The following is a 13,841-nucleotide window of genomic DNA, read 5'->3' on the forward strand; positions in this document are numbered from 1 at the left end:
ACATTGCCTACCAATAAAGCGATGACTTGCTGTCATTTATGCCAAATATCCTAAGTAAAAGGACAACTCTTCTTTTATTGGGTTTGGGGAATATAGAACAACAACAAAAAAACAGGATAGATGACATTATGGGACTGAGTGCAACGTGATTAGCTATAAAGCTGAAGCACGGGTAACAACATGATTAGTTAGAAGTTTGGTAATGGGATCTAGTGATGAAGAGCCTCTTATTTTCTCAGGAGACTAAGAAGTGATCTTTGTCTCAATCCAGGTGTGAGATAATAGGCTAAACATTTGGACAGACATCCTTGAAAGACTGCTTGCTTGCATAAAAAGATCAGGTTCAACTCCCTTGCTTTAACATCTAGATATCAAGATCAGTTAAATTCCTTGAGGCAAGAAGAGCTGAATTTTTAAACTTAGCTCAATACAAGCCAGTTGAATTCTGAACTAAATTCAGAGACAAAGAACCTTTACTTAAGGAGTTACAGAACAAAATCAATTAATTATAAACAGGATCAATACATAAATAGCATAAGGTCAATCTTAGTCTCTTCAGGATTTTCTGTTTAGCAAGGGAAGAGAAAAGAGAGATATGATAATTTTATTTCAATATTTTCAAGACTGCATGTGCAAAAGATCAGATATACTTTGTGTTTGCAGAGGGCAAACCAGTATTAATAGATTGAAGAGATTTTTTGTTTGATTTTGGGAAGTGGACCTTTGAGTTCATCAGGTAGTCAATCAATAAACATTGATTAAGTGTTGGTTCTGTGTGAAGTAGTGTGCTAAGCACTGGGAGTACAAAAAGAGTCAAAAAACTGTCTCTACTCTCAAGAATTTGTAATCGACTAGGGAAGAGACATCAGACAAATAATATGTATAAGCAAGTTATATACAGGATAAATGGGAAGTAATTAAGAGAGTTTGGGATAGGCTTCCTGTGAATGTGGGATTTTAGTGGGGATTTAAAGAGACCCAGCAGAACCAATAGGTGGAGATGAGCATGAAGAAAGTAGGAGGTTGATAGCTTCTTAGCAACTTAGAGTATAGGAGGGCTGCTTGGGGTGTTGAGAAATTAAGTGAATTGATCATAGTCACATAGTTAATATGTATCAAAGATCAGACTTAAACCCAGAATTTCTCTGAAGTTAGCTCTCTAGGCAATAGGCCATACTTCTTTTGGGGTTGAAATTAGAAGAGTAAAATATTTGTTTAATTTAAAGAAGAATGTGACATCATCACAACTGCCTATCTTTCAACAATGATGGTGCCTGCTAATAACTTGCCTTAGTTGAGTTGCTGTTCATTTCCCCTCCATCTGTCATGTGCCTGTTCTTTTCATCTCTGCAGTGTCAACAGTATTTTCCTGCATTTGCATGATGAATTTAGCCTTTATTGAGTACAAACAAATCTGGGGCACCTTCTACTTTCCCATTTGTCAGCTTGGACTACTTTATCTCTTTAACAACTACTCCTCTTTCCCTTCCAGGTGATCAGGTGCTTTTAAATAAGGTACACCTTTCTATTACCAATATCTCATCCTGTTTTCCTTTTTACTAAGTGTCAAGGAAACACAAGAGTTGGTATTTTCCAACTTAAGTTAAAATTTCCAATGCACTTAATTAATATTTTGCCCATGTTCTTGGCATTGGTCTGTAGACATCTGAGGCCATAAGCCTTATTTGTAATTATTTTACTTGTTATTTTCTCCTGATAGTTACAGGCCACTGTCCATAACACAGCTGCCGCCTATTCAGCAGAATGAAAAGACAAGTCTGAACTATTCTCTATGGGACAATAACAATCTGTCAAAAAGAATGGAAGTTGGGACTACGTCAAATTCCTTGACTTAATAGTCATTGGATGTTCCAGCATTTTGAAACTTGAAAACTGCTTTATTAGAATATTATGATGAGGTAATACAAAATAACATAGAAAAAAAGATTCAGTGAAAAGAACATTGAGTTTGGAGATGAAAGTTCATGATTCTAGTAAGAATTCTGTGACTTTCCTTCTAGATAGTAACTAGATGGTAAGTGTGACTGTAGACAAGTCATTTAAGTCTTTAAGACACATACCAGCTCTGTAAAATGGAACTAATACTACTTGTACTAAACCAAAACTTTAGTAAAGTTTCAGGATACAAAATAAATCCGCATAAATCCTCATCATTTTTATACATCACTAACAAAATCCAAAAGCAAGAGATACAAAGAGAAATTCCATTTAAAATAACTGTTGACAGTATAAAATATTTGGGAATCTATCTGCCAAGAGAAAGTCAGGAATTAACATGAGCAAAACTACAAAACACTTTCCACAGAAATACTTAATCTAAACAATTGGAAAAATATTAAGTGGTCTTGGATAGGGTGAGCGAATATAATAAAGATGACTATACTACCTAAACTAATCTATTTATTTAGTGCTATACCAAACTTCCAAGAAACTATTTTACTGATCTAGAAAAAATAACAACAAAATTCATCTGGAAGAACAAAAGATCAAGAATTTCAAGGGAGTGAATAAAAAAAAAATCAAATGAAGATGGCCTACCTGTACCTGATCTAAAACTATATTATAAAGCAGGGGTCACCAAAATCATTTGGTGTTGGCTAAGAAATAATCTAGTTGATCAGTGAAATAGGTTAGGTTTACAGGACAAAATAGTCAATAACTACAGCAGTCTAGTGTTTGACAAACCCGAAGACCTCAACTTTTGGGATAAGAAGCACTATTTGACAAAAATTACTGGGAAAATTGGAAATTAGTATCTCAGAAAATAGACATTGCCTCACACTTAACAGTGTACATTAAGATAATATCAAAATGGGTTCATGATCTAGACATGAAGAATGAAATTATAAATAAATTAGAAGAACGTAGGATATTTACCTCTCAGACCTGTGGAGGAGGAAGGAATTTGTGACCAAAGAAGAAATAGAGATCATTATTGATCACAAAATAGAAAATTTTGATTATATAAAATTAAAAAGCTTTTGTACAAACAAAACTAATGCAGACAAGATTAGAAGAGAAGCAATAAATTAAGAAACCATCTTTACAATTAAAGGTTCTGATAAAGGCCTTATTGCCAAAATATATAGAGAATGGACTATAATTTATAAGAAATCAAGCTATTCTCCAATTGATAAATGGTCAAAGGATATGTGTGATGACCGCATATTTTAAAATCAGCAGGAGTCAGGAATTCAGGTTAGTGGGAAATCGTCAATCTTTATTCTCAGTAGAGATGAAGAAAGATCGGAGGTAGGAGGGAATCGGCAATAGCAATGTGTGCAGCTGAGTCAAGAAGCTAGCCAGACCAGAAGCCATGAGACCAGCAGCCCTCAGAACAGAACCCAGCCATCCGTCTCTCTCTCCTTCCCTTCCTGCCTCTCTGCCTCTCTGCCTCTCCCCACCAAAATCGTCATTTCCTATACAACACATCAGGACTTGCACAGAGAGTGGGCGGGGGCTATTCTTTCTCCAAGCATATATATTAATAGAGTATGGTCCAATTACTATTTAGCCTCACGTGCTTGGGACCTCAGTGCATCAACTCAAGCCTCACCCCATTACAGATATGAACAGACAATTTTCAGATATGAAATTGAAACTATTTCTACTCATATGAAAAAAGTATTCCAAATCATTACTGATCAGAGAAATGCAAATTAAGACAACTCTGAGTTACCATTACACACCTGTCAGATTGGCTAGAATTACAGGGAAAGATAATGAAGAATGTTGGAGGCGATGTGGGAAAACTGAGACACTGATGCATTGTTGGTGGAGTTGTAAATGGATCCAATCATTCTGGAGAGCAATCTGGAACTATACTCCAAAGGTTGTGAAACTGTGCATACCCTTTGATCCAGCAGTGTTACTATTAGGCTTATATCCCAAAGAGATATTAAAGAAGGTAAAGGGACCTGTATGTGTAAAAATGTTTGTGGCAGCCCTTTTTGTGGTAGCTAGAAACTGGAAATTGAATGGATGCTCATCAATTGGAGAATGGCTAAGTAAATTAATGTTATGGAATATTATTGTTCTGAAAGAAATGACCAGCAGGATGAATACAGAGACACTTGGAGAGACTTGCATGAACTGATGGTAAGTGAAATAAGCAGAACCAGGAGATCATTATACACTTCAATAACAATACTATAGGAGGGTCAATTCTGATGAAAGTGGCTCTCTTTAACAATGAGAGGATCCAAATCAGTCCCAATTGATCAGTAATGAACAGAACCAGCTACACCCAGAAAAAGAACACTGGGAAATGAGTGTAGACCACAACACAACATTTACACTCTTTCTGTTATTGTTTGCCTGCATTTTTGTTTTTCTTCCCAGGTAATTTTTACCTCCTTTCTAAATTCCATTTTTCTTGTGTAACAAGACAACTGTATAAATATGTATACATATATTGTATTTAACCTATACTTTAACATATTTAACATGTATGGGACTACCTGCCATCTAGGGAAGGGGGTGGAGGGAAGGAGGAGAAAAGTTGTAATAGAAGTTTTTGCAAGGGTCAATGTTGAAAAATTATCCATGAATTGTTATGTGCCAGAACTCGTACTTGAAACAAGGATTCTTACAAGGTGTTAAGTCAGTGGAATTTCTAAGATAATGGTTATCTAGTTTAGCATGATGATTAATAGTTCTCTAGTTCAGTACATGAACTTAGTACTTAATATAGTTCTACAAGGTTAACACCTATTCTTTTTTTTTATTATAGCTTTTTATTTACAGGTTATATGCATGGGTAATTTTATAACACTGACAATTACAAAACCTTTTGTTTCAACTTTTCCCCTCCTTCCCCCCACCCCTTCCCCAAGATGGCAGATTGACCAATACATGTTAAATATGTTAAAGTATAAGTTAAATACAATATATGTGTACATGTCCAAATAGTCTGCTGTACAAAAAGAATTGGACTTTGAAATAGTGTACAATTAGACTGTGAAGGAAATAAAAAATGCAGGGGTTAACACCTATTCTAGAAGATTCACACATACAATGATGTAATTAAAATAGAGCATATAAAGCTGGGACAAACTCAGCCGGAGTTAGAGCCAGAGAAGACAAGAGGATTGAAGGTGGGAGCTCAAGCTCTAAGAGCCAAGGAGGGACAGATTCATTCATTCCATGTCACACCACTGTGGTTGCTGGTCTGTCCTCCTGCTACCCCCACTGAGACCAAGGCCTGTCTGAAGGGCTTCAAGAAAGCTATCCAGGGCCCAGGCAAGGAGGCAATAAAGAATTTGGACTTTAACACCTGGCCATTCTTGTGGTGATTACTCTGTTGAAAAGAAGGCTTCCCCAAAGACCTATGTTTTGTCAATAAAAAGCTATTACAAAAAAAAAAAAAAAAAACCAGGTTCTACCCCATGTGCCTTACAGCAATAGGTTTTTGGGGCTTTTTTTTTTTTTTTTGTCTATTTAGTACATTTGGCCCCATTTTTCTTTCAGCTCTTTGTAATGTGCCTCATTATAACCTTGAAATTGGCAGTAGATTCTTTGTCCCATTTCATTCTCCCAATTCAAATATCTGCCATATCTTATTGCTTCTATCTTCATAATACTTTTTTCACATCTGTCTCCTTTTCTTTACACATATAACCTTGCCCCCACTAATTAAGGTTCTCATTGTCTCTCATCTTGAATATTCTGGTTCATAAGTCTCTCTACTTCCCCTTTCTTTCTTCAATCCAATGTTGACACAGTGATCAAATTAGTAGTCCTAAGACATATTATAACTGTGATGATATTATACTTCTGCTTAATGCCCCCCCACAAAAAAAAAAAAACACTTTTCAATGGATCTCTAGTCAATAGAATAAATTACTTCCCTCCCTCAAAACAGAGCAGTTTTTAAGCCTAGAAGCACTCTATTTTTTAGCTTTAATTTGTATTAATCACCTTTATGAACTATGTTCCTAACCAGACCAAAATATTGATCATTCATTGCATGACATTCTATCCTTTTCCTCAGTTTTCATTCCCCCATAGTTGGAAAGCATATTCTAATCATTTCCACTTCTCAGAATTCTTATTGTCTTTCAAAGGTCGCTGTAAAATCCTATTTTATCCCTTTTCCTACTCTTAATTCTTAATGCCCACCGCCTGCTATTTATATATTTGGGTACTAATACATATTGTATTTCTACAATGGAATATAAGCCTCCTGAAGACAGAATTTGTTTCATTTTGTGTATTTGCATCCCGAGTCTTTAGCACAGTGCCTTTCACATTGTAAGTACTTAAAAGTTATTTATTGAATTATTTTCAAGATTTAAAAATTTTTGTAAACAACATATTGTAGTTTTAATCCAGTTTGGTATCCACTTCTGTTTTAGGGGGGAGTTTGTCCTATTCACATTCAAAGTTAAAATGATGAAACTCTATTACCTGCCACCCTAATTTTTTCCCTCAAAATATACTTTTCTCTTTCTTTTCCCTCTTTGTCTCTTCTCCAGTGTTTTACTTCTGATCACCACTTCTCTTAATCTGCCCTCCTCTTTTTCATCCCCTTCCTCCTTTCTTATACTTTCCCCCTTCTACTGTGCTTTCTTTAGCCTTTCCTTTCCTTTGCCTTTTCCCCTCCTACTTCCCCATAAGAGTTTCTATATCAAGCTAAATATGTATGATATCTCTATTTGAGCCAAATCTGATGAGATTAAGGTTCAAACTTTGCTCATCTCCTCCCCTTCTTTCCCTTAACTGTAATAGGTCTTTTTTGCCTCTTCATGTGATATAATTTACCCTATTTTACCTCCCCTTTTCCTCTTCTTACAGTACAATCTCTTTTCTACCACTAATTTCTTTTTTATATTATCACAACAAAGTCAAATTATACCTACACCTTCTAAGTATACCCCTAAAAAAGATACAATGCTCAAGAGTTAACCATATAAGTTTCAAAAGATTTTTTTCTAAAAGAATTAATTTCTACATATGGGCTGCCTATCTATTGGCATATCTTGGTCTAGATAATTGTAAATCCTCATCCACTTTTCCTCTCTCCTTTTTGGGGTTTCAGATTTGGCATTTCTTTTACATTGCAAGATCCTTGTCAAAGGAATTCCTCTTTACTAGTATGAATTAGAATGTCTTCTGCAACTTTTTGTCTTGGAGTGTTCCTTGGTGAACTGAAAGTTGAAGTAAATTGTGCAGGATCAGACAGGTAGTAGGTTCGAGAAGTTTTGAATTCAAGATATACTTACTGAGGAATGACTTCTACTCATAATATCATGCTTCCTCTCTCCAATTGCATTATTAGGTAAAATTCTTGAGATTTTAAAAGAGGTTTGTGATTTTCTAGGCCTCTATGCAATCAGCACACTGTCAAAAACAGAATCATTGAGCTGATCCATAAGTAAATCTATCTGGGAGAAGCATTATAGATGTATAATTAACTGGGTCCAGGACTGAACAGGAAGAAGATTGCATTTGGGAGATAGAATGGTGTTTTTTAATAACATCAAGCTATTCTCTAAAATATCTTATATTAATTTTACTGTTAATGTATTTAATATAGGATCTTTGTTCAAAATGACACACAAATAGCAGCCAGATAGATAGGTAGATAGATAGATAGATAGATAGACAGACAGAAAGAAAGAAACTAAAACAATGGACACACTCTCCCTGATTCTAGCACAAATCACTATGATATGTAATCAATAGAGAATTATAGCACACTGTATAACTCAACAGCTGCTCCAAATAATCCAAAGCAAGTGTTCTCAGGAGCAGGGTCAGGTTCTGTAATATATTATCCAATTTTACATTTTCAATTTTCCCTAAATATTGCACTTGAATTTTGACCACCTTGGAATTTTAAAAGGCCTAAATTCCTACTGGAAGTGCAACCTGGGAGAAGAAGACTGTTCATTTGATTCATAACTGCAGTGTGTTTGATCAATGTTTAATTTAATACCCAGGACACTTCAGCCACCAGTTCAAATGGCCTTGATGAAATTCCTTTGGCATCCTGCCCCACAGAGACTGATATAAACTATTCCTTCAAGGTTTCTGCTTTGAACAGATGGAGAAACAAATATTTTGCAGCCTTTTCTTCTAAAAAAAATCTTCCTCCTGGGTCAGTTTATTGTTAGTTGATATTGTCATAGCATACAGAGAAAGAGGGGAAATGATGCAGTGAAGTAAGGATGGTGGGAGACAGAGAAGCCTCATGGGAGTAAAAGGAAATTCCTAGATCACAGGCAGAATGATCAAATGAAGTGAGGGCACAGGGATAGACTTTGGTAAAATTGGCAAGTTGCCAAGGTTTGTTTCTGAGCTCTTGCCCCTCTTTAGTCTCTGACTTCTTTCCCATTTATGGGACTAATAAGTTTATAATGTATTCATTATTTATTTTGCTACTGGTTTTGGGATTTCATTATTGAAAGACCAAACTTGGAGAGTGAAGACACTGCTGGCTGTGGACAGAGCTCCAGGGGCTCACCCATAGTCACCACCCTGGATAACTGGGACCTCCCGGGCTTGCTTTTCTTCTTCTTGTACACAGATGAATTATTGTGAAAATTAAGCTAAGTCTCTGGGACATGGTTAAAAAAAACCTAGCAAGTGAAACATGCAATTAAAAAACTGAAATCAAGAGAAGAAACATATCATATCCCATGATGGTGGTGACCATTTTCACAGACTCTAAAAGAAAACAGAAAATAACTGGATACCTTTATCCATTTTTGATGACAAGGAAAATGGAAAAACACAAGAAAGCAAGACTGAAATTACAAATTTGTTGAAACCTTTAGAGGACATAATCTCTTATCAAAAGCCAGATATTATTGAATCATTTCATTCAGAAGAGCTATAGCATGAAATTCCTATAGTACTATCCATGAACATCAGTGATATCAGAAATAACTTTACTTATGTTTTTGGAAATAGTAAAGAAATTCGCATGAAAAGAAATCTCAAGGTAGCTATCCCAGTTAGTGGAGAGGAAATGAACTATAGCATAAGCAAAGCATTTATAGGACCTAATTACAAAATTGTTGAGGAAAATGAATGAGATGAAAGAAAACATCATGCAGAAAAAAGTCACTGGTGGACTAGAAAACAAACAGAACCCTTCTAATAAACTGAAAAAAGACAATGAGTTATCTCACTTTTACAAAGAAATCCAGGAACTTGAGAATGAAAAAAAATTTGGAAGGTAATTGTTAGGAATTTAAACCTCCTCAGGAACAATTTAGTTTATGTTATCAAGGTCATTACAATGACAATTTAATATCTGATGAAGAAAAGGAAGATACTTGGTTAAGTACTATACATTCACTCTATGGTGATGAGCAATATTTTAGTAATGAGCCAGTTGATTGAAACACTGAATATGTAGTTAATGGACAAATGGAACCTATGTTTTTTTAACAACCCAATTCCGTTAGTAACCTAAAGAGGCTATTTATTCTTTTAAGAGGTCTTTCTGTTTCAGGGAAAATAGCACTGTCTCATGTTCAGCTTGGTCAGAATTGTGATGCCATTGTCTTCAGCACTGATGATTATTTTCAGCATTGAAATTGGTATTCATATAATGTTAGACAATTTGGTGATGCTCATGATTGGAACCAAAGTAGAGCAAAGAAAGCTATTGATCAAGGAAGATCTCCAGTTATAATAGATGACACTAATACCCAAGCTTGGGAAATGAAACCTTATGTGCAAATGGCTATAGGCAAAGAATACTGAGTAGAGTTTCACGAACTTGAAACATGGTGGAAATTTGATCCTGAGGAATTAGAAAAGAGAAATAACCATGGGTTACCTCGTGAAAAGTTTGCATAGATGTTGGATCATTACAAATATAAAATGTCCATCACTATTGTAATTAATTCAGTGGAACCTCTACATAAAAGTCTGAGAGACTTCTAAGGCAGAGGTGGGGAGGATATCTAGAGTCATGGAATCACTTTGATATTGCAAAATAACTAATATTCAATCTGTTTTCAACTAAAATGAGCTTGTGGCTTACCCCTAAAAAACAAACATTGAGATTTTCTGGAGGTTTTTAAATAGGTTCAAGTCTAATAAAAAGAACCATCATCTGCCAGATTTTGTTCCCAGAAAACTATTTAGATTTTAAAATGTAAATAAAAGATAGTATATTCAATTGCAAAAAAAAGAAAGATCAAACTTCCTCTAAATTTCCTCTAACAACATACATTAAGTCTGATAACATTTAGTTGTTAATTGACTTATCCAAAATAATGCAACTATTATGTGTCAAAGGAGGTTCTTGAACCCAGATCTTATTGGGTTAGCAGTCTAGCTGTCTATACACTTCTACACATTCCTATTTTCCTTTATTATGTATATTAGTCTATAGAAATTTGTGTTGTTGTTCAGTCATTTCAGTCATACCCGACTCTTTGTGACTCTATTTAATGTTTTCTTAGCAAAGATACTAGAGTTGTTTGCCATTTTCTTCTCCAGTTCATTTAATTGATGAGTGAACTTAGTAACACAAGGTTAAGTGAGTTGTTCAGGATCACACAGCTAGTAAGTGTCTGAAACAGATTTGAACTCACGTGTTCCTTAGTCCAGGTTTGGCCACATAGCTGCCTCATAAAAACAGACAGAAGATAGGTAACTAAAAAGACTGGACAACAACAGCAAACCCAGAATGTTACTTGACTCCAGTACCTCTTTAGGAATTCTGCAGATGACTATAAGGTATTTTGAATTCTCCCAGGTTCCTTCATTTTTGTTTTGCCAATTAGTCCTCTCTGAATTTTCATGATTTGGGATTTTCTTGGAAAAGAAAATGGTTTGCCATTTCCTTCTTTCTGGCTTCAGGCTCAGTCCTCTATCTATTGATCCACTTAGCTTTTCTGTTTTAAAGCTATTATTAATTAGAGTTATTATTAATCTCTACTTTGAAAATATGAAAACTGATTCTTACAGAGACTAAGTGATTTGCCCATATTCACACAATTAGCAAGTAATGGAGATCAAATTTTAACTCAGGGCTTTATCACTTCAAGATCAGCATTTTCTATGATGCCATTTTGCCTTGAGCAAAGTAGGCACTCAGATGATATTTGTACAACAAAATATGTGTAATCGTTTTCCGGCATTTCCCTCTACATGAGCTCAGTTGATTCTCACAACTGTGTGAGATTGGTAAAACCGGAATTACTCTTGTTTTGTAGAGGAAGAAGCTGAGACTCTCAGAGGATGCTTGCTTTAGGTCATATAGTTAATAAAGTAAGGAGTCTCAACTAGATATCAGCTATCTTTTCTAACTATTGGACCAATACAATACTCTTAAGAATTATTGTCTGGTTGGCTGATAGTGCATCATCCCTCTACCATCCCTCTAATGACAGTGCTAAATAATTAACTGTTGAGTGAGCTGGAATAAATAAGAACAGTACTTTTCAAAAAAGTCAATTCTATCTTACTCTTCAGTGAGTCTACTTTGTAGGTGTTTAGTGCAGTCTACTATACTTAGAGTGAATATAAATGCCTTGCCAGCCCTCTAAGAATGATATGCTTTTACTTTTCTCTTTCAGTATTTTTGCAGTTATATTCTGGGGCCGACTACCAAGAAATAAATTAAGTTTTCAGTCGTTCAAGCTGGCAGTTACATTTGTGTGTAGTGTGTATGTGTTTTACATGCGTAGTGTGGTAAGCATAAAAATTATAGTGAGGGAATTGAATATATTTGAGAATTCTGTTATGTAGATTGAGGTTGTGAGTAACTTTCTGAGGTTGACTTTCTTTGTTGTTGTGCTCTCTGAGGTATGGAGGTGGCACATGGACCCTTTCTGACCATTGCAACTCATACTCAATGACACATTAGAACTAAGGTATTGTGAGGGGAAGGGAATGGTTGCTTTAAATCAATCAAGAAAAGACCTCCAAGGGATTAAAGATCATAGATAAAGAATAATAGATCAATCTGTTCCTCCATTTAACATTTGAGGAAACAGGTAATAGGACTTATTTAAGGTAACTGACAACAACTGTTTCCATTGTATTATGTTTCCTTTTTTATATTACAAATCTTGAGTTCTAGAATAAAAGTTATTTATCTTCTCTAGCCATTTATTTGCTCCTCTGTGCCAAAGTCAATGTAAATCATAGGACAGCAAGTAGGAAAAACTTTACTGATCTTTAGGAAGTATTTTTACACCCTGCATTGTCAGATGGGCAACATAGTGCTGGGAATGGTGAGTGATGGCACTTTATTCATTACTGGCTTCAGGGAGGTTCTGTGAAGTAGCTGGGATGTACAAGGTGGTAGGCAATGAAGCAAGACCCATCTGGAGTTTACTAACCATTAGAATTTTGCAATGAGATAGAACAAATGTAGAATTTCCTGGATTTATTGTCTCATAGTGCAGATATATCCATATGGAGAAAAATAAGGAGAGACAGAGACAGAGACAGAGACAGAGAAATAGAAAGACAGACAGAGACAGAGACAAAAATACTGAGACAGAGAGAGATGGAGGAAGCCTTTTTAAAGAAAGTTTAAGCTTACAGTTGCTAAAAAATGGCCTTGCTGAAGCACTTTTTTTGGTTATAATATATTGCCCAAATTTAGATTGAAAAGTAACCACTTCTATTTTATTGCCTTTAAATACCTTACCAGACCAGAAAGATATCTTTAAACTAAAAAACAAAAGCAGTCCTGCATCTAAAAAAAATTTAGAATTTGTACTTTCTTTCTCAAAGCTTCATGAAAAGGTGACTAAGGATGCCTTAGAAAGTTTAATGATTTTTGTAGCTGAATTTGGTACAAGATCTAGAAGGAGATAGTCTCGGAATCAGGGAGATTTAGGTTTAAGTACTATCTCTGCTAAATATTGCTTGTGTGGTCATGGGTCAGTGATACCATGGAGAGGCAATATGTTACAGTAAAAAGAGCACTGATTCTGGAGTAAGAAGATCTGTGTATATGTTGATTCTAATACTGGCTATGTGACATTGGACAAGGCATGTAACCTCTTTAGGCATCAATTTCTTTATTTAGAATATTAAGGAGTTAGACTGGTTCCCAAGGTTCCATCTAGCTTTAAATCAATGAACCTATGATCCTATGAACTTAACCTTTTAGTGTGAAAGGGAAATCTAAATTTTAAGTTACATAGAGGTTTAAGTTACATACATAGAAAGGAGTTCCCTTTCATCTTTGAAGTCATAATATGGATATCACCTCACAAATTCTTAGAAAATATATACATTATCTATAGCTTACCACCAACCACTGCCCCTCCCCCCAAAAAAACAGTGTGAATTACTAATTGCTTTCCAGGTCATATAGAAAAATCCCTAAAATGAAGGTTTATTATGATCCTATCATTAAATGGATTAGGAAAAACTACATATTCATAATATAGGCCTTCAATATAATATAACTAATATAGGCCTGTATAGGAAAGAAGTGACCACCCATCCCCATTTCTTTTTCCTTTTATGTCCTTCAAAATTTTTTTCTTCTCTAATAATTCTTCTCCATTTCCATCTTCTTTCCTTCACTGTACTATTATTCTTTACATGTGGCTTGCTTATTCTCTCTCTCTTATTCAGTCTCTTTCTCTTTCAGTCTCTCATTCTCTCTCTCTATTTTTCTCCTTTTTTCTCTCTCTCTATTTTTCTCCTTTTTTCTCTCTCTCCTTTTCTGTCTCTCTGTTGACATGCATCTTGTATCTTTAATATCTCCCATTCTATTGGCTCCTTTTCATCTGTCTACAACTTAGTCAGGTTTCCTGAGTCCTAACAACTTTCCCTTAACCTTTCTGTCTCAGCTGTCATCCCATTTCATCTCATTTCTCCCCATTTAT

General features: G+C 35.2%; 1 pseudogene; it reads left to right on the top strand.

Annotated features, from left to right (window-relative positions):
- LOC100920241 overlaps nucleotides 1-9,921 on the top strand; it is a 76,783-nt pseudogene extending 66,862 nt beyond the window's left edge.
- Nucleotides 9,922-13,841: the final 3,920 nt, after the last annotated feature.

Source organism: Sarcophilus harrisii, chromosome 2 (genome assembly GCF_902635505.1).
Source record: "Sarcophilus harrisii chromosome 2, mSarHar1.11, whole genome shotgun sequence".
In the NCBI taxonomy this organism is placed as follows: domain Eukaryota; kingdom Metazoa; phylum Chordata; class Mammalia; order Dasyuromorphia; family Dasyuridae; genus Sarcophilus; species Sarcophilus harrisii.